Source organism: Nycticebus coucang, chromosome 7 (genome assembly GCF_027406575.1).
Source record: "Nycticebus coucang isolate mNycCou1 chromosome 7, mNycCou1.pri, whole genome shotgun sequence".
In the NCBI taxonomy this organism is placed as follows: domain Eukaryota; kingdom Metazoa; phylum Chordata; class Mammalia; order Primates; family Lorisidae; genus Nycticebus; species Nycticebus coucang.
The window spans coordinates 107,555,867-107,575,568 of NC_069786.1; the positions used below are offsets into that span (position 1 = coordinate 107,555,867).

The window sequence follows — 19,702 nt, forward strand, 5'->3', positions numbered from 1 at the left end:
ATAAGTATTTGTGAATATAATTACATCTCAGAATTCCATTTTTTTTTTTAGATAATGTTGAGTCAGAGTGAAAGTCAAAAGAAAAAAATTCCAACCTAGAATCTCATAATCATACTTAAAAATGTGATTTAATCCTATACTTTCGGCCAAAAGTAAGAATTACTTATCTTTTTTTTTTTTTTTTTTTGAGACAGAGTCTCACTATGTCACCCTGTGTGTCACAGCTTACAGCAACCTCAAACTCTTGGGCTCAAGCGATTCTCTTGCCTTAGCGTCCCAGGTAGCTGGGACTACAGGCGCCCACCACAACACCTGGCTATTTTTTTGTCGCAGTTGTCATTGTTGGTTAGCTAACCCGGGCCGGGTTTGAACCCGCCAACTTCTGTGTATGTGGTTGGTGACGTAACTACTGTGCTAAGGGGGCTGAACCAACTTATCTTTTAAAAATACAATGAATTGCTCTAAACATCCAATTCCTAATTTAATATTCACAACTTAAATGGTATTAATAACAAGAACATGTACACATACTAAATAATCTGTAAGAAGACCTTTGTGACTGGTATGAACAAATATTCTGTATAGTGAGACATTTGTTCTATATTAAAAAAAAGACCTTTGTGAAACAAACTACAAAAATATATAAATAACTTTATATCTGTTAAAAACAACATATTAAAAGCTTGCCTTCTCTGCAATGTTTATAATTTTTTCATGAAAGTAAGTCTGCAATTTTTCCTTTTTCCTAAATGAATACTCACCAGTTATCATTACAGAAGGCATTATTCCTACCTGGAAAATAGTGGAGACTGTACCAGATGACCACTAAAGATTAATCCCATAATTAAACAAATTTAATTATATTTTATCAAAAGTATAAATCATATATTTGTATGCACAGAAAAAGGTAATCCAGTACCATTAAAAATTACGAAGCCTGAACAGTCAGTAACAAAATTTTACATCATTAATAATTATAAGACAGCTAATAATTTGCAACTACAACACTCCACAATTTTTATTTCAACACATGATAGCTGACAGTCATTTAAATGGGAAAAACATCACAGTGTACATTCCCAGATGCTACCTATAGCTCTACTTTCTGCAGTCCCATTTAGAAACTAAAACCAAAAGCTGATTCTTTGCAAAGATTAGCAAGAATGACCAAGAAGGAAAAATAAAAACAAAAATTTCTATGTAATAAAAGTAAGTACAGGCTCAGCGTCCATAGCTCAGTGAGTAGGGTGCTGCCACATACCCCAGGGCTCATGGGTTTGAGCCCAGCCCGGGGCTGCCAAACGACAATGACAACTGCAACCAAAAATGGCCGGGTATTATGGTGGGCACCTGTAGTCCCAGCTGCTTAGGAGGCTGAGGCAAGAGAATCACTTAAGCCCAAGAGTTTGAGGTTGCTGTGAGCTGTGACATGATTGCACTCTACAGAGGGCAACATAGTGAGATCTGTCTCAAAAAAAAAAAACCAACAAAAAAACCCCCAGATAGTTACAAATGATAGACTAGGAGAAGATATCTGCAACATATATAACAGACAAATATTAGTGTCTAGAATATATAAAGAATGCCTACAAATGGGGACAGGATAGAGCCATCAGGCTGTTCACAGAGAAAACTATCCAATGGTCATTAAACATATATTAAATCATATGAGTAATGAGGAGCATCCAGTATATTAACAAAGCAAGGACCTAGTTCTCTAACCATCAAACAGACAAAAATGTTTAATGTCTGAAAATATCACTTATTAAAAGGATATGGTTAATAAAATTTCTCACTTCTGGGATAATGACTCCAAGGTTTACATGAATAAAATTTCAATGCCTTTTCTCCTAAAAAACAAAACAAAACAAAACAAAAACAAAAACAAGATTTCTCACATCTGTTGGTACTAAAAATTGGTTCAGCAATTTGACCATAATGTAGAAAATGTCTGTCACAGATATAAGAGAGCAATGCTTGTTAACAGCAAAACATTCCTTCAAAACAACCTAGATGTCTTCTAACAATAGACATGGATAATAAAACACAATGGAATATTCTATGACAGTTAAAAAGGAATAACTTAGAGTACCAATAGAAACCTCAAAAACAGTATTAGATTAAAAATCAAAAAACAGGGCGGCGCCTGTGGCTCAGTGAGCAGGGTGCCGGCCCCATATAACGAGGGTGGTGGGTTCAAACCCAGCTGCAGCCAAATTGCAACAACAACAAAAAATAGCCAGGTGTTGTGGCTGGTGCCTGTAGTCCCAGCTACTCGGGAGGCTGAGGCAAGAGAATTGACTAAGCCCAGGAGTTGGAGGTTGCTGTGAGCTGTGTGATGCCACGGCACTCTAGGGAGGGTGATGTAGACTCTGTCTCAAAAAAAAAAAAAAAAATCAAAAAACAGTGCACATTATATACATATATAGCATAGTACCACGTAAATACAATACAAATATAAAGTAGTACTGTTACTGACACCCCTGTGTTCTTGTAGTCATTCTCCCAGGATAGAAGTCAAGAGAGATCAGCAGACAGAGCAACAAAGATAAAAAGCTTATTTAGCTTGTGCCTAAAGGGCTAACACAGAGAAAGGAAAGGTGTGGTCTATTCCTGGAGGATAGCATGGAAATCTGTTTTATAGGGCTTTTCTAAGGGAAGGATTACATCAAAGCATGTGTAGGAGGGGTTTTTCCAGCCCCTGCACAGAAGCTTTGCATACTTTTTCATGCATGGATATATTATTAGTGTTTTAAATCTCCACCCAGGGATGTGATTTTTACTATTAAAATGAAGAAAAGGTTACTGAAAGTTAGAGCTTAAGCTTAACTGCACCTGTTGGGATTCTGGGAAAGTCCCTAGCCCTCTAAAGCAACAATTTGTGGTTAACAGGTTTTTGGTCTCTTACTTCTAATTGGCTAGAAATTCGGCAAGCCACAGCTTGAATAAGGGGCTTTAGGCAAGCCTCAGCTAGAGCACAAGGTTTCTGCTCCTCTCCTCTGGACCAAATCAAAATACCAGTCTTGCCTGCCTCAATACCATACATAGTATACATATGTATACGTGTTTACAGAAAGTAAACCAGAAAATACTGCTAAACTTGCAACAGTAGTTGCATCAAGTAAATTCCATGAAACAGAAATAAGAGTACTGGTTTAAAAGAATTTGTATTTTAACTACACGACTTTATAACTTAGGAGAAAAAGAATAAATGCAAAATGAATAAATGTTCATGACTGTTAATTCTGGGTGATAAAATTCTAGATGTTTGCCTTTTTATATATCTACTTTATTACATAATATCTCAAACAATATAGAGATTTCTGTATACTCTTCCCCTAAATTGTGTGTCTCAAAATTTATATACGTTCATATGATGTCTTCAAAATATGTAGTAAAGGCCAAGCGCAGCTCACGCCTGTAATCCTAGCACTGTAGGAGGCTGAAACTGGTGGATTGTTTGAGCTAACAAGTTCGAGACCACCCTGAGCAAAAGTGAGACCCTGTCTCTATTAAAATAGAAAAACTGAGGCAAGAGGATCGCGTGAGTCCAAGAGTTGGAGGTTGTTGTGAGCTATGATGCCACATCACTCTACCCATGGCAACAGCTTGAGACACTATCTCCCCTCTCCCCCCCCCAAAAAAGTAGTAAATCTCACTTATCCTAAATTAAAAAAAAAAAAAAGCAAGCAAAAATAACCATCTTTTTGTGTATGTGTTTGTGTATCATACTTTACTTTTATGGAAATGAAAAAATAATAATTATAAAACAAGCTGGCATTAGGAAAATTTCCCCAAGATTTAAGTTGTCACTTGATCAACTGAAGGACCTACCTATATCTTCTAATCTTCAAACATCCACAATAGTACCTAGTATCTAAATTTAGTATCTAAATAATATCTCAACAATATCTACCTTGTTCTCTGAGGGAAAGGTGGTCTTAATCACAATTCTTGCTGACAGGGTAGTAATATTCAAAAGAAACTACCTTCCATCCCATCTGCTTTCTCCTTCTCAAAAATGTGAACAGTATGCTATGGATATAATCAAAGTGGCTAGCAGCAGGGGCAGAAGTTGAAATATCATGAGGCAGGAGAGTTCATCTTGGGTCCTATATACATAAAGGATAAGGGAAAACTAAAAATAGTAGCTAAAAGATATAGTTCACAGATTTCTCAAAGAGAAGGGAAAGTAATGTAAAGATTGAGAATGGCTAAAGCCCATTTATGCTACAGAACTAGAATAAAACATAGACCAAAAACTCCAGTGAGATCTGTAGGGCTTAACTGGTATCATAGGCAGATTCCAAAACGACCCTAATAACCCCCACCCTCCTGGTATTTAAAGCTTTGTATAAGCTTGTCTTCTTGAGTATGGATACATTTAGTGACTCACTTCTTTAGTGAAGACAATGCAGCAGAGGTGATAGGATGCTATTTCTAAGATTTCTGAGATTAAAGAGATTGTGGCTTCCATCTGGTCATCCTCTCTCACTCAGGGAAGCCAACTGCCATGCTGTGGACTAAACAAACCCACATGCAAAACAATGATGTCTCCAGCCAATATATAGCAAGGATGTAAGGCCTCCTAGGCACCACGTAAGTGATCTGAGAAGCAGATTCTTCCCATCATGCCTTGAGATGACTGCTGCTCAAGCCAACACCTCAGTTACAGTCTTATGAGAGACCTTGAACCAAAGGTACCCAGTTAAACCATAGCTAGATTCTTGAAACACAGAAATTATAAAATAACAAATGTTTTGGGGTAATTTGTTAGATAGAAATAATTAACTAACTTGGATATGGGCCACGCATGGTGGTTCAGCCTGTAATCCTAGCACTCTGATGAGGGGACTGCTTGAGCTTAGGAGTTCAAGACGATTCTGAACAAGAGTAAGACCCCCTCACCCCCGCCAGTCTCTACTAAAATTAGAAAAACTAGCCAGGTGTGGTAGTGCACAGTTGTAGTCTTGTAGTCCCAGCCACTCAGGAAGGTAAGATAAGAGGATCACTTGAGCCCAAGAGTTTCAGCTTGCTGTGAACTATGATGGACGACACCATGACAATCTACCCAGGGCAACGGAGTGAGACTCTGTCAAGGAACGGGAAAAGGAAGGAAAGGGAAAAGGGGAAGGAAAAGGAGAAGGAAAAGAGAAAAGGGAAAGGGAAGGGAAAGGAATGGAAAGGAAAGAAAAGAAAAATAAACCTTGGATATGAAGTCTTTTAAGCTCTAGTCTCTGAAAGGCCCAGACATATCATGGCCAATATTCTAGATTTCCTTTAAGTTCTTCTGTACTCTACCCTCTAATATATCCTGATAAAAATATCCTAGCTTGAATAAGTCTCTCTTCTTTGGAACCAAAGAAACTCATAAAAATAGATATGTCTCCTGTAAATAAAAAGGAATAAATTACTTTCTGTATAGTTTTAACATAAAATATATATTCTAATTATTTAAATTCGATTTATAATCACTGAGTATAACAATGTTTTCCAATTGAATATTCCAAACTACTACTTCTAACTACCTCCATTATTACATAAATAACTACTTATATAGCACTTCTATGAAGGCTTAGATCTTTGACAATTTTGTTAATTACTCTCTCCCCAACAGGAAAAAGTATATGACATATAGCAGTTGCTCAATAAATATCTGGTAAGTAAATGAGTGGTTGCCACTTTAACTTAGAATAAAATTGAAAGTTGTTCTTTCCATGGCCTACAAAGACTTCCATTGACTACTTCATCTTATAAAACTCTTTTGTTGTATAACTATGAATTATTACACTCCATAAACACTCGGCTCTGTACCAATCTTAAAAAACACCAAGCAAGTCCCTGACTCAGTGACTGTGCTTGCTATCTGTTTAGCCTGAAACAATTTTCTACAAATAAGATGGCTGGTTTCCTCACTTCATTCATGTTTCTGCTAGGAGGTCGCCTCATTCAAGAGTCCTTTCCTGTCCAACATATCAGCTCCTCGCTTCATGACTCTCCATTCCCCTACACTGCCTTGTTGTTCTTCCTGGCAATATTACCACTTGCCTTTACATTATGTTCCAGGAAAAAATATAGTTTATAGGCAAAAATTCAAATGTTCTGATCTCCAACACTATAATAATGCACAGCACACAGTGATTGCCACATATATGTTGACTACATCAATAAATAAACCAATGATTTTTAATAAACAAGTAATGATTGTTAAAGCCATTTTAGGATTTCAGTAGTTTTAAGTAGTAACAACACCTACTTTAATCACTAACATTTGCTGTATCAAAAGACTAAAGAAAAACTGTATGATCTCAATAAATGCAGAAAAAGCACTTGACAAACTTCAATATCCATTCATGATAAGGAAAAAAAAAAAAACTTCAGCAAATTAGGCAGGAGAGGGAAATGCCTTAACCTGATTAAAAAATATCTAGATAAAAGCCGATAGCTCACATTATCACTGGTAAAAGACTGAATGGTTTTGCCCTAAGACTGGGAATGAGGCAAGGTATCTATTCTCACCACTCATATTCAATGTCATACTATTATTAAAAGTCCTAGTTAGTTCAGCAGGGCAAGAAAGAAAGAAATAAAAGGCATAATTAGAAGGTTAACTAAATTCTATTCACAGATGACATGGTTTTCTACACAGAAAATCATAAAGAAGACACACATATACAAAAATAAAACCTCTCAAACCAACACAAGGTCAACATATTTATATTTCTAAATACTAGAAATAAAGAACTGGAAATAGAAATTTTCAAAACAGAAATAATTCTAATACCTTCAAAAATAGATGTAAATCTAATAATATGTGCATGATCTAGATAGTGAAAAATATAAATCATCAATGAAAAAAGTCAAAGATACCTAAATAAATAGTGCAATCCAATGTGCTCATGGATTAATTATTCACTTATCATTATGCTATTAATTCTCTTCAAATTGATCTATAATTTCAAACATAAAATCTTCACAAAATTTTTGCTGATATTGACAGGTGATTCAAAGATTTATATGGAAAGTCAGACGAATCAGAATGGCCAAAACAATTTGGAAAAGAAGAAAGGTGAAGGACTCATGTTACCTATCAATTTATAGTAGCAAAGATAGTGTGGCATTGACAAAAGGATGAACACATAAATCAATGGAAAGATAGCAGGCTCAGAAATAAGACACATACTCATATAGCCAACTGATTTTTTTTTTTTTTACAAAGATGCAAAGGCAATTAAGTATAGAAAGATTAGTTTTTTATTTTTTTAAACAAATAGTTCTGGGATAACTGGACAACCACATGCAAATAAAAAACAAACGAACCTTAATACATACTTAATACTTTGTATTAGAAAGGTCAGATCTTTTGGAAAGAATCATGAACCTAAATGTAAAACCTAAAACTATAGAACTTCTCAAAAAAAAAAAAAAAATCTGTGTGACACTGTGTTAAGCAAAGATTTTTTTAGATCTGACACCAAAAGCATTATTCATAAAAGATTGATAAATTGGATTTCCTAAAAATTGAAATAAATATTAAATAAGATAAACTTTTAAAAATTATTTCTAACAGAACAGTTTGGAAGCTTCTGATATATATATGTAGTATATTCAGAAGGTATGTGTTCAATGATTAGTAGAAATTAGATGTGCATACTACTTAAAGTCACTGAGTTTATCTGTCATTCAGGTTAATGATGAATAATGTCTTTGACCACTGTACAGTTTTAAAACATATACAGTGGACAACTGGTTAAAGGCAGAATGTAAAAGAAAGAAAACTAATTTAAAAAGCATAAAATAATAAATAGTAATTGTACAAATTCACCTCAAGATGGTCTGGTCTCCATTAGTTTCATAAACTATATTCCCTATAATCACAATTTTTTTTATAGTGCTTAAATGTGTCTCTAGTTCTCAAAAGCCAATTTAAAAACAAGACAGTGAAACTATGTAGCTACAAGTAATATCATCTGGTTTTCATTTGGGGCATAAAGACCATCCATACCACAAGACATTATTTATAGAGAAATGTTTGTGAATGACAGCTGAAAAACTATTTCATCTTTCAAAAGCAAAATAAAAATCCAAAAAGTATGGTAAAAGCCTGTTAACTTTTTTTTAAAACCAGAAAATGAAGAAAATGATAGCCAAAATGAAGTCATAAAAATAATCTATTTTTAGAAGAAGCTAGATTTTTAATCTCCATTTAGTATATATTCAATCTAAAACCAAACATTTACCAATTCAGTTCATACATATTTGTGAGCAACACGTGACAGATAACCATCCTAGGTACTACAAAGAGGGCAGTGAGAATGACAAATGTGGTTTCTACCCTCACAGAGCTTACGTTCTAGCAAATGGTAGGTACAGAATAAATAAGAAAATATTAGGTAAAAAAGTGTTCCCTAAGTAGTTTTTATGAAAATTAAATAGAGTATAGAATATGACTACATTGGGCTAGGAGTAAATTTAGATTTGTAGATGAGAAAAGGCCTCCCTGTTGGTGACTTCTGCTCTGGGATCTGAAATGACAATAACAAACTAACCAAGAATGTGGGTATGTGCCTTCCAAGCTAAAAAGATAATAGAAAACTTTAAGACAGAAATATATTTAGTGTGTTTATGGGAACAAAAATGGCAAATATGACTACAACATAATGAGCCAGAGAGAGAATAAAGATTAGAACAGTAGATAAGGGCCAAACCATGAACATTTTATATAAATCAAAGAAAATCCACTAAAAATTTAGGTGAGAACTTCACTGACATTTTTGTTAAAAATTACTCTGGCTGTTCTATAAACAAACGATTTGTAATGGAGGAAGAATGGAAGCAGGGAGACAAGCTAGGAAGCCACTGAAGTAATCCAAATGAGAGATGGTAGTGGTTGCTTAGACTAGTGAAGTCATAAAAGAAATAAAAATATTGAGTTAATTTAGAACACTTTTCAAGGTAGAGTCAACAACACTTTTAATGAACAACATTTTATAGGGTGTAAGGGAAAGAAAGGAATCAAGGATGACTCCTAGGTTTCTGGCTTGAGCCACTACATGGTGGGTAGGGCTATTTTCTGAAAGGAGGCAGACTTCGGGAGACGGAGTTTGAAGGAGAAAAAAATAAGAAGTTCTGTTTGGGATATACGGCTTTTGAAGTGTCCATTAGCCATCTAAATAGAAGTACCTACACAAACAAGTCCAAAGTTTTCAGTAAGAGGAGTCACTGACATATAAATTTTATTTAAAACCCAGGAAATAGTTTATTGGGAGACAGTAGAAGCAAAGAAGAGAAAGGAATCTAGGACCAAAACTGGAGGTTCCTCTATTGGAGCAAGAACAGGAGCTACAAAAGAGGATGGGCCCTAAAGGACACTTGAATGGTTATCAGTGAAGAAAATCCAGAAGTATATAAAATCAAGATACCAAAGTGTTTAAAAAGTATCAAACGCTACAGAGATCAAGTATGATGAGAATAAAGAACTAATGACATGTTTTTAAGAAATCTGTTGAAAATTCTTGCTTTTTAAAAGTTACACATAAATTAAAGAAATACCTAACTTCAACAAACATACTCTTGCCTTCCACATTAGAGAAGGGAAATACCCAATTCCAGCTTCTTCCAGTTATTCTGACCTACCAAAGATAAGAAAAATTGAGACGCACTTACGAAAAATTTACAGCCCCGAGGCATGGGCTCACTAAAAGACAGACCTAATCATTGCACTTGAACATCTACCCTGCCACTGCATCTTATTATGGTCTATTTACTAAAGTTTCTTGTGTTTAGTACATCATCCCTAACTTTGGACAAAAATTATAAAGCATACTAAAAAGCTAAAAACACAGTTTGAAGAGACAGAACAAGCACCAAAACCAGATTCATAGATGGCAGAAACGTTGGAATTATCACCCCAGGAATTTAAAACAACTATGATTAACATGCTAAGGGATCTAACAGGAAAAAAAAGCCAATGTGTGTTTTTTAATTCTAAGAAAGTATCAAAAAGAAATGCTAGATAGCAAAAACACTCTAGCATTCTTCATTCTTCTAGAATAATTCCTTTGATAGGCTTATTAGCAGACTGGATATAGCCAAGAAAGAAGCTCTGAGCTTGAATATGTATCAACGGAAACCTCCAAAACAGAAAAGCAAAGAGAACAATGACCGGATGGAATAAAACCAGAAAAGAATATCTAAGAACTGTCAGACAACTACAAAGGTATAACAAGCGTAACAGGAATACCAGCAGAAGAGAAAGAACAGAAGAAATATTTAAAACAATAATGACAAACTGTCAATTGATAAATGAGAAGACTATTATATATGAAATTACATACAATAATTACACAGAAATAGTTCATTTAAAAATTTTTACTAAAGGGCGGCGCCTGTGGCTCAGTCGGTAAGGCGCCGGCCCCATATACCGAGGGTGATGGGTTCAAACCCGGCCCCGGCCAAACTGCAACCAAAAAATAGCCAGGCATTGTGGCAGGCGCCTGTAGTCCCAGCTACTTGGGAGGCTGAAGCAAGAGAATCGCTTAAGCCCAGGAGTTGGAGGTTGCTGTGAGCTGTGTGATGCCACGGCACTCTACCGAGGGCCATAAAGTGAGACTCTGTCTCTACAAAAAAAAAAAAAAAAAACAAAAACATAGAAGAAGAACACTGTTGGAGCTGGTTCCTTTAAAAAAAAAAAAAATTACTAAAAATTACTTATTTTATCACCTATTTTTTCTAACAGAATAAAAGCTATATGAAGGTAGGTTTTTTTTTTTCTTCTGCATTTTTTTCCTTCATTGCTGTATCCTACAGTATTTGGGGGCACATAGCAGACGCTTAATAAATATTTCTTGAATACTATTCAAAAATGATAAAATTATTTTAAAATTTCAAGAAAGGAGGTTCATGAGCTATATTTTTGTGAAAGAAGAGTGTAAAGACAAAACAGTTAGGAAATATTAGTATAGAATGTTACTATCCAATAGAAAAATGTAATTTTAAACTTTCTACTAGATGTATTTTAAAAAGCAAAAAGGGGAAAATTAATTTTAATTTCATTTAGCCCCGTATATACAAAATATTACCATGTTAAAAATAAATATCTTGAAATATTTTATATTCTTCCATATGTATGTCAAGTCTTCGAATCCAGTGTTTATTTTTACATTTAGCACAATCTCAATGTTGGAGTAGCCATATTTCAAGGGCTCATTAATCACACGTTGTTAGGGACTACTACACTGGCCAGTACAAAGCCTAATAAAGTACATAAACCCCCTAAGTAACCAGGAACAAAACATCAACTATAATATTTCAGTCACCCAATTTTTCAGCCAAATCTATTATGTAATATTTTTAGGCATCTATAGTATTCTATGCTATACATAAAGAATGTGGAAAAGGCAAATCCTCGAACAGCTTTTCTGAAAAGCATCTTGATCTTCCTATTAATATTTAATTTCTAATTATTCGGGTTTCTAATTATATACGTAAGTGAGGGAGGGGAGTATTTAGATCCTAGCCAAACCTAAATGTCTTTCCAGCTGCTGAAATAACTCCACTGCATTACTCCAGACATCATCTTTAATGATTATTTATTTCCCACATACCTATGATTCTAAGGCATGAGAAGTCACTTTTCTAAAGAGTTTAGTCTAATGGCATATGACTTCAAAGAACCCAGCAGGGAGAAACTGGTAAAAAAATTAAACTTGTTTTTGTCATACAGAAACTAAAATATCAAGCTAACAGGTTTTAGAAGCAAAACTGTATCAGTTCTCTTTCAGAGAAAGCAACTAGATAATCTTGATTCTCTGTCAATAAGAGTAGTTTTAGATTAATTCGAAGACCAATTATATTTCTTGGGTAGAAATTTCCTTTTTATACTTTATAACTTACATTCAATTTCAACTTACATTCCAGTTCAACTAAAAAAAAAAAAAATGCTTTTGCACAAGAACAAGCCAGAAGTTTTATGGGTGGCAAAAAAAACAAACAAAAAAGCAAAGTCTTATAAAGTTGTTGTAGATAATCCACCAAGTAAACAATTCTACAGTAAACAATCCAAATCTCAACAGATGTCCATTTTTCTAAGAAGTCTCATAAAAAATACCAATCTGAGAGAGAATTTCAGTAAGATAAGTCACAGTTTATGACTTTAAATAAAAACATTTTTAATACTACAAAGAATCAATTTTTTTCTTTCTTTTTAGTTATATTAAATTTCATTAATATCAATAAAATCAAATTAATCCAGTAAAAACAATGTGGGAACTGTAAAGTTAAGTTTACACTATAAATTCTAATTTGAGGTCTATAATTTAATCCAAAGAACATTCACTATGAATTAAGGAAAGTATTAGTTATTCTGAATTGTACTGCAATAGGTCGCCTCCCATCTATGGCTTCACTTTCTATGGCTTCAGTTACCCACAGTCTGAATCAAAGTCTGAAAATAGAGGGGTACAGTTCCATAAGATATTTTCAGAAAGAGAACAAGCGAGAATGTGTGCACATTCACATACCTTTATGTATACTGTTATAATTGTTTTGTTCTATTTTATTATTGATTATTGTTATTAATCTTTCTATGCCTACCTTATAAATTAAATGTTACCTTAGGTATGTATATCTAGAAAAAAATACATATAGGGCTTGGTAGTATCTGTGCTTTCAGGTACACACTGGGGGTCCAGGAACATATCCCTCAAGGATAAAGGGCCTGTACTGTACTACACATAAAAGGCTTTACCCTGTTATCTTCAGAATGTTTCCATTAGTGGCCTAATCTGTATTTTTAATATTTATAAACTGTTTTTACGTGTGAACTGAACATTAATTAAATGTAATCTAATCCCTTGGGATATCATGAACAAGCTGTCACTCTTAAAAACTGCATGTATATAGTGAGATAATTACAAAGTCAAACATTACTGACTTGGTCCAGATAGTTCATAATCAGGTCTTTTCAAATCAATGTGTAGGCAACACGTTCCAAATAATTTTTTACAAACTTCCTAAAGAAAAATAAAAAATCTGTTAATCTAGTCTACCTTCAGAGTTAAAATCAATAATCTAGGTAAAAAATACCCTTTCTCCCAAGAATGTACATTAATAATTAAAATCCAAATATGAATTGCTATGCCCTAAACTACTGCTGTAGATTTGGATTATGATTTATATTCTAGAATGCAAACAAATATTCCATATAGTGTCCATGTGAAACAGTATATCTAAATCTATCCCTGAACATTAGACTTGCTGTTTTAATTGAAATTGGATAATCCTACTTCTCATAAATGCCGAGCAATAAAAAAGAAAAAAATATAATGAAAGTATCAGAAAGAAGGCAAATTTATCCTAAAGTTTAGAATACTAACAGTATTTTAAAAGAGAAGAAACCTGAAGTAGGGTCAAATATTAAATTATTTCCACTTATAACTTACATGTGTTTCAGTGAGCTGACCCACACTAATAGAAGAGTAGGAAGACAAATTCTTTTAACAAAATATAAGAAGCCCTTGTATTTTTATTTTTTTTGAGACAGAGCCTCAAGCTGTCGTCCCAGGTAGAGTGCTGCAGCATTACAGCACACAGCAACCTCTAACTCCTGAGCTCAGGAAGATTCTCCTGTCTCCGCCTCCCAAGTAGCTGGGACTATAGGCACCTGCCACAACACCCAGCTTTATTGGTTGCAGCTGTCATTGTTGTTTGGTTGGCCCAGGCTGGATTCGAACCCACCAGCTCAGGAGTATGTGGCTGGAGCCTTAGCCACTTGAGCTGCAGGCACCAAGCCAAGAAGCTCTTTTAAACACTGTTAGTAAAATGTAAAGAAGGGGTCTCAAAAATTCTGACTTCAAAGGTAGGAATACAAAATACAGTGTTCTCTTTTTGAGATTTCTTTATGCCACTTTATGGAATTCTCAATTTACAGCAGAAAACAGAGTAATTGGCATGACCAGGATACGTTTAACTCACTACTTAGTATTCAATGATGTTCATAAACAAGAACTTCTTCCACTTTGAAAACTATGCCTAAAAAGGAATTCTCTTTGAAGACTAAAAGAATTTAATTAAAGATAAAGCCACTTGGGTGGCCACATAACACATCAAACAGATCATACTTCAAGCAGAATTATTACTTTTCAGTTCTAAGTGTATGACTCATAGGATATAAATGAAAAGTCTTTTTGTGTGTACTTCAACTTAGATGCAAAAATCTACATTGAGAGTGCACTATCACATTTGCTCAGTCCATACATTTTGGCTTCAACTTAACTTCATATGTTGAAACCCTGATTAACGACCTACTACTAAGTAAATTTTTTAAAATTATTAAAATTAACATACTTGAGAATTCTTCGTCTTACAGTCCTGGAGGAAAAAAGCTTCATTACAAATGAATGAATAAAAAGTTCATTAACATTTAAAATATATTAACAAAGCCTCAATATTATAAATGGATTTTCACATCAATGTAGAAATGTTCATAAGAACCTAAAAATAACATGAAGTACGAAAATTTTCCACTATGCACTGTCTTCAGATTTTTATCACCGTCTACTGGCAAGTATATTATCATTTTTATTAACATTTGCTGAATGTTTATTATTCCACATGATTAGGGAATAAACAGCTCAGTGAAAAATCCCTACCCAAGAACACTGAAAAGAAAAAAAAGGTAGAAATCTCTTGTAAATTATATACTTTCCTTGCCTTTCTAAACTGAATATACTAAAAGTAACAAGATTGCATTTATGACTTGGGTCAACATTATGTACAACATTCCATTATAGCACTGTAATACAGTAACAACTTTAAGAATAGAAATATAAGAGATGATATGCTTTAAAGTCAGTAAGTCTGTTGCTAATTTCCCCTGAAGCGTCACTTCTGTTGCAAGAAGCCCTGTTTCTTGCATTTACATCTTGATGAACTCCACGGGTAAACCCTAAACCTGAAGGAAGCAACTTTCTATCCCCTTCAACTACTATCTAATACTATATAAACGAATGCAAGATAGGAAGAAATAACTGAATGAATACATGAAAAACATCATGAAAATAAGAATTACATATTACATGTAAGATTCACGTGGTAGATTAAACAGCAGTAAAGGATGCTATAGGCAATAAAAGCTGCACTACAAAGAACAATGTGAATAATAAACTTTAGACACTAGGCATCTTATTGTCAGAAAAGTAAGAGTAATCAAAGTGAAATCTTCAATTTTATAGAGACAGACAAATGAGCGAAGGAAATGAAATAGTCTTAAGTTATCATGATAAATGGCATCAAAACTGGATGAAGTTCTTAGGCAATATAGCAAGCGGACAAGAGGAAATTACTGGACCTTTCAGTAGACAACTGTGATAACATCAGGGAGGCCTCACTGAAGAATAAGCGATGAATTAAATAATAGTCTATTAACAACAATGGACTCATAACTTAAGGCAAAAAGCAAAAGACACAATTTCCTGACCTTCCACTGATAAAAAAGGTAAATACTACCAGCCAGCTGGCAAGTATTTATTGAGCATGCACTATGTGATTTGCAACGTCAGATATGAAACTTATTTCTTTCTCTCAAGCACTTAAGTTAGAAAGAATAAGAAAGATATGTCACAGATAAAAGTTAAAGAAATTAAAATTTAAATGCAAGTTGAAACAAAGTTTTTCATTTTCAAGCCTAATACTGGCTGATGAACAGACGTAATGGGAGACATGCTCAGTAACACTGGATCAGTGAAAATCAATACAACACTCTGAAAAGGAATTCTGTGACAATATGAGAGCCTTAAAAAAAAAAAAAAAGACAAAAAGCAGACTCTGACCCAGTAATTTCTCTTCTACAAAACCTAAAATGGAAAAAAAATCCAAAAATTCATATAAAAGGTTATTTTCTGTAGTAAAATTTATTATAACAAAATATTAGAAATACTCCACAAACATCTTCCCAATAGGAAAAACTTAAAATATGATAGTAACATGATGAAATGTTAAGCAAATATTAAAATACTTCTTTCAACGACTATTTAACGGTATGGAAATGTTTCTGAGTTAAAGTTAATGAAAATACCATATTAAGATCCCAGTTTTGGGAAAAACATACATATACGCATAGAGAAATATTTAAAACGAAATGCAAAATATTTTTATTTTTCTTTTTACACTCTTTTCTATTTTCCAAACGATTGTATAATAAATAAGATTTAACAAAATACGCAATTATTATTTGAAAAAGGCATATACCACAAAACAAAATTAAAACGTAAACTTAAAAGTCAAGGGGACAGAATTTGGATTAATTAGAGTTTCATGTAAAAAATTCCTCCACAAAGGCTGGCAAAGGGAAGTAATAACAGATTAAACCATGTAGGTTAACCATTAAAACTAAGGAAATGGTGGCAGACCTGGACGCTAATCTATTTAAGCAGAAACTGAGGGAGAATCAGGTAATAGCTAAAATCGATTTTGAAAACTATCAAATATATCCTATTTCATGATTCATTCATTGTTCACATTTGTTAGGAAATCATGTTACTTGTAAATTTCTGTTATCTGTAGATTACAAATCACTTTCCTAACAGAAGGCATTTGATCTTCACAACAATCCCTTAACGCAGGGACTATATTACGAAACTATTCACAAGAGGAAACAGAAATTTGAGGAGCGAGGCTGTGACTTGTCCAAGGAAAGGGCTAGTCAGTAAGAACTGGAAAGGCACAGACCCATCACTCACGGCTGAGCCTTTTTCTCAAGCAATCTGCATTCCAAAACACCGGAGTTTCCTTCAGTATTGAATTATTTTTTAGAGCCACTTTTTCCTAGTTGAAAACACAACCAGTTTTGTCTGCAGTTGTCACAAACATTTCACTTAGGTTTTGCGCTAACAAACCCCCCCCATCCTGTCAGTATTTAAAAAACATTTCTATTGAACCCAAACTTCAGCACGAGGTTAAGCTAAGGAAAAGGCCAAAGAAGCTACTCTCTTTCAATTTCGTCCGTACATGGCTGTACTGAAGTTTAGAAAATAAAACCTGAAATGTTTCCCAAAGCTTTAATATATATATATATGTATATGTGTGTGTGTGTGTATATATATATATATACACATACATATATATATGAAAAAAGCAAAACCTCCCTATACTCCACGGTCGCACAGGGCAGAGCGCGCAGGGGACTAACCAAACGCTAGTTCTCCGGAAGTACGAAAACATCCCAAGAACCTCCCGCGCTCTCGGCTGCAAAGCCAGCCTCTGCCTTTCTGCGGTTTCTCGGCACCAAGCACCACGCAGTCTCAATTTTTCCAGCAAGACCGGTCCCTTCCTTAGCACACCCACAAGTGACACAAATTTGGAAACGCCATCCCTCAATTATCCTCTAGATTCCCCGCTATCCCACCGAATTCTAAACGCCAAACCAACGCTGATCTGAAATAAAGTATGAAATAAGTAAATAAAATAAAGGTCACATCTAATGGAGCCAACTGCGCCTCAGACATTCCCTACACTAGCGGTCACCACACCCGTATGAGGAACAGCCGCCGAGACCAGGGGCGGGTCCAAGAGACCACGTGTTCCGCCTTCTGCGCACGCGCCAGTCAAAACAAAAGGGAGGAATGCCAAGCCCCTCCCCCCACGTGACCTGCGTCTAAGTCCGCCCTCAGCCTTCCCTCCACCCCTTCACTCCCCTCCCCTCCGCTCTGCCAAGGCTGTTAGGTTTAGCCGTTTAAATTTGGCTGCAGTCCGACCCCAGTCCTAGTGCGCGATCTTATGCGAGGACCCAGAGTCCACTAGCCCAGAGGATTCGGTGAGCGAGGGGGCTGCCGGTCGGTCGCCTGCCCCGCAAGTCCACCCGGCGGTCCTCTCCGCTCTCCCTCCCCGCGCTGCCGCCGACCCCGACAGAGGAGACCCACCCCCCATCAGCCCGCCGCTTTGACGCCGGCCACTCGCCTGCTGGGGCGCCCTGGCTCCCCTCCGCCGCCGCACCTTGGGTCCGGCCGTGGTGGGGGCTGCTGAGGTGATCTCTAGCTGCCCGCCCGCCTCCCCCCCAACCTGGGGCGCTGCTGACTTGTCTCCAGAGCGCGCCCCACTCCCGCCCCGGCCGCCGCTGCCGCGGTTTAACAGTCTGCCCGCTGCCCGCAGCGCTAGGCGGCTCGGGGGATGGAACCCTGCCGAGGCGGGGGATGGGGGGCAGTGGGCGGGGTACGGCGCTGGCCAATGGCAACGGGGGAGGGGCAGCGCCATGCAAATGAGAGCGGGTGGCGGGGAAACCCCGGCAGGGGGCGGGGCCTACAGAAGCGCTTACGAGTATTCTGGAAGTGGCCGGAGCATGACGCCCTAACCCTGCTGCCGCGGTGCCGCGGCTCCCTCGAGGGTGGATTCCGAGCTGCTCCCTCTTCCTTCTCCTTTCCAGTGTGCCAGCCTTGGTTGGGGGGGAGGGGGAATAACAAAAACACTGCTGGGCGACACCCCGCCCCAGTTTTGCTATTTTTGTACCTCTGTGACAGGAAAAACAAAGCGCTGGGGGCAGTCAGGCTGCTTCCCGCCTTCCCACCCTCCCAGGGCCCTAGATGGCTCCTGGCGCCCCGATCCTTCCGCCCCGCCACTCAACGGGCAGGTTTTAACAGAGCTTTGTCAGTTGTCAAGTCTGTACGTCTCCGTATATTTGCATTTGGACCGTGAGCTCAAATCCGCACTCATAAGTCTGTTCCACCTCCGAGGGGCCTTGGGTAAGTGACATATTTACCTTGGATCCAACTGGGTCGTTCTATGATAAAGAGTCAGGAGCTACAGAATTGGTTTGAGTAGCGTCGGCTTTAACTCGGCTCTGCAGTGGCGCTGTCAAATAAACAAACGGGGTTTCACATGGAGACAGTTGACCCGGGACACACAAAACAGTTCTGAGAGTCTCGCACCTGGCCCACAGCGCCACTCATCACTGAACAACACCCTGGCATTTCCCCAGCTACTCATTTTTTTCTTTTAAACTGAATTCTAAGTACAACTTCTTAAATGATAGCTTACAGGCTTCCCTAAACACCTAATTTACACACGAAATCATTAAGGGGGTGAAATGCAGTAAGATTTTAGATCCAAAATGACAATTACCATTAGTTCAACCTTGTTAATTGGATAATATCTCGGGCAGTAGGGGTGGGAGGACGGGGGGGGATCCAAGGAATTGGAGGCATAACAAAGCATAATCCGTTACACAGATGACTGGAATTGAAAAATGAACTACTTGTTCCTGGTCCTTCTAGTAGATCGTGACATTGCAGAAATAATTTTTATGATAAATCACATCTCATAAAATTGTAAACTAATGGTGTATTGTGAAAACAATTAAATCAACAAGTATTTATTCGTTATTTATTTGACATATTCAAAAGGCTATCTTCCTCCCTGGGAACAGAAATGCAAAATGAATAAAGTATTTTAAAAGTTATTTTAAAAATTAGCAGTCTGAGGAGTCAAAGAAGCGTGTATTCAGATAGATAGAAGGAAATTTTTAGATTTAATTTAGACGTTTTAAGAAACCTTAGGCAGCAAGAGATACTTCAGAACATAGTATCTTTAAGTGGCTCGAATTGCGGTTGTGTGTATCATTTTATTGGGGTAGAAAAGCACATTGTCATCTAGATTAAATACATTTGGAATGACAGGAATTCGGATTTTAACCTGAGAGAATTGTAGAGCC

At 36.4% G+C, this 19,702-nt stretch overlaps 1 protein-coding gene across 6 annotated transcripts in view; it reads right to left on the reverse strand.

Moving 5' to 3' along the window:
- The window catches only part of KANSL1L (KAT8 regulatory NSL complex subunit 1 like), a 154,186-nt gene extending 136,070 nt beyond the window's left edge, over nucleotides 1-18,116 (reverse strand). For 3 of the 6 annotated variants that reach the window (XM_053597789.1, XM_053597790.1, XM_053597785.1), the window contains exon 1: nucleotides 17,956-18,116. The gene's annotated coding sequence lies outside the window, so the exon portion shown is untranslated. Of the gene's footprint in view, nucleotides 1-761; nucleotides 818-3,916; nucleotides 4,113-4,396; nucleotides 5,123-17,188; nucleotides 17,502-17,955 lie in introns of those variants that run through there. The other 3 variants (XM_053597787.1, XM_053597786.1, XM_053597788.1) reach the window with 3 other exon arrangements.
- Between the last annotated feature and the right edge of the window lie 1,586 nt (nucleotides 18,117-19,702).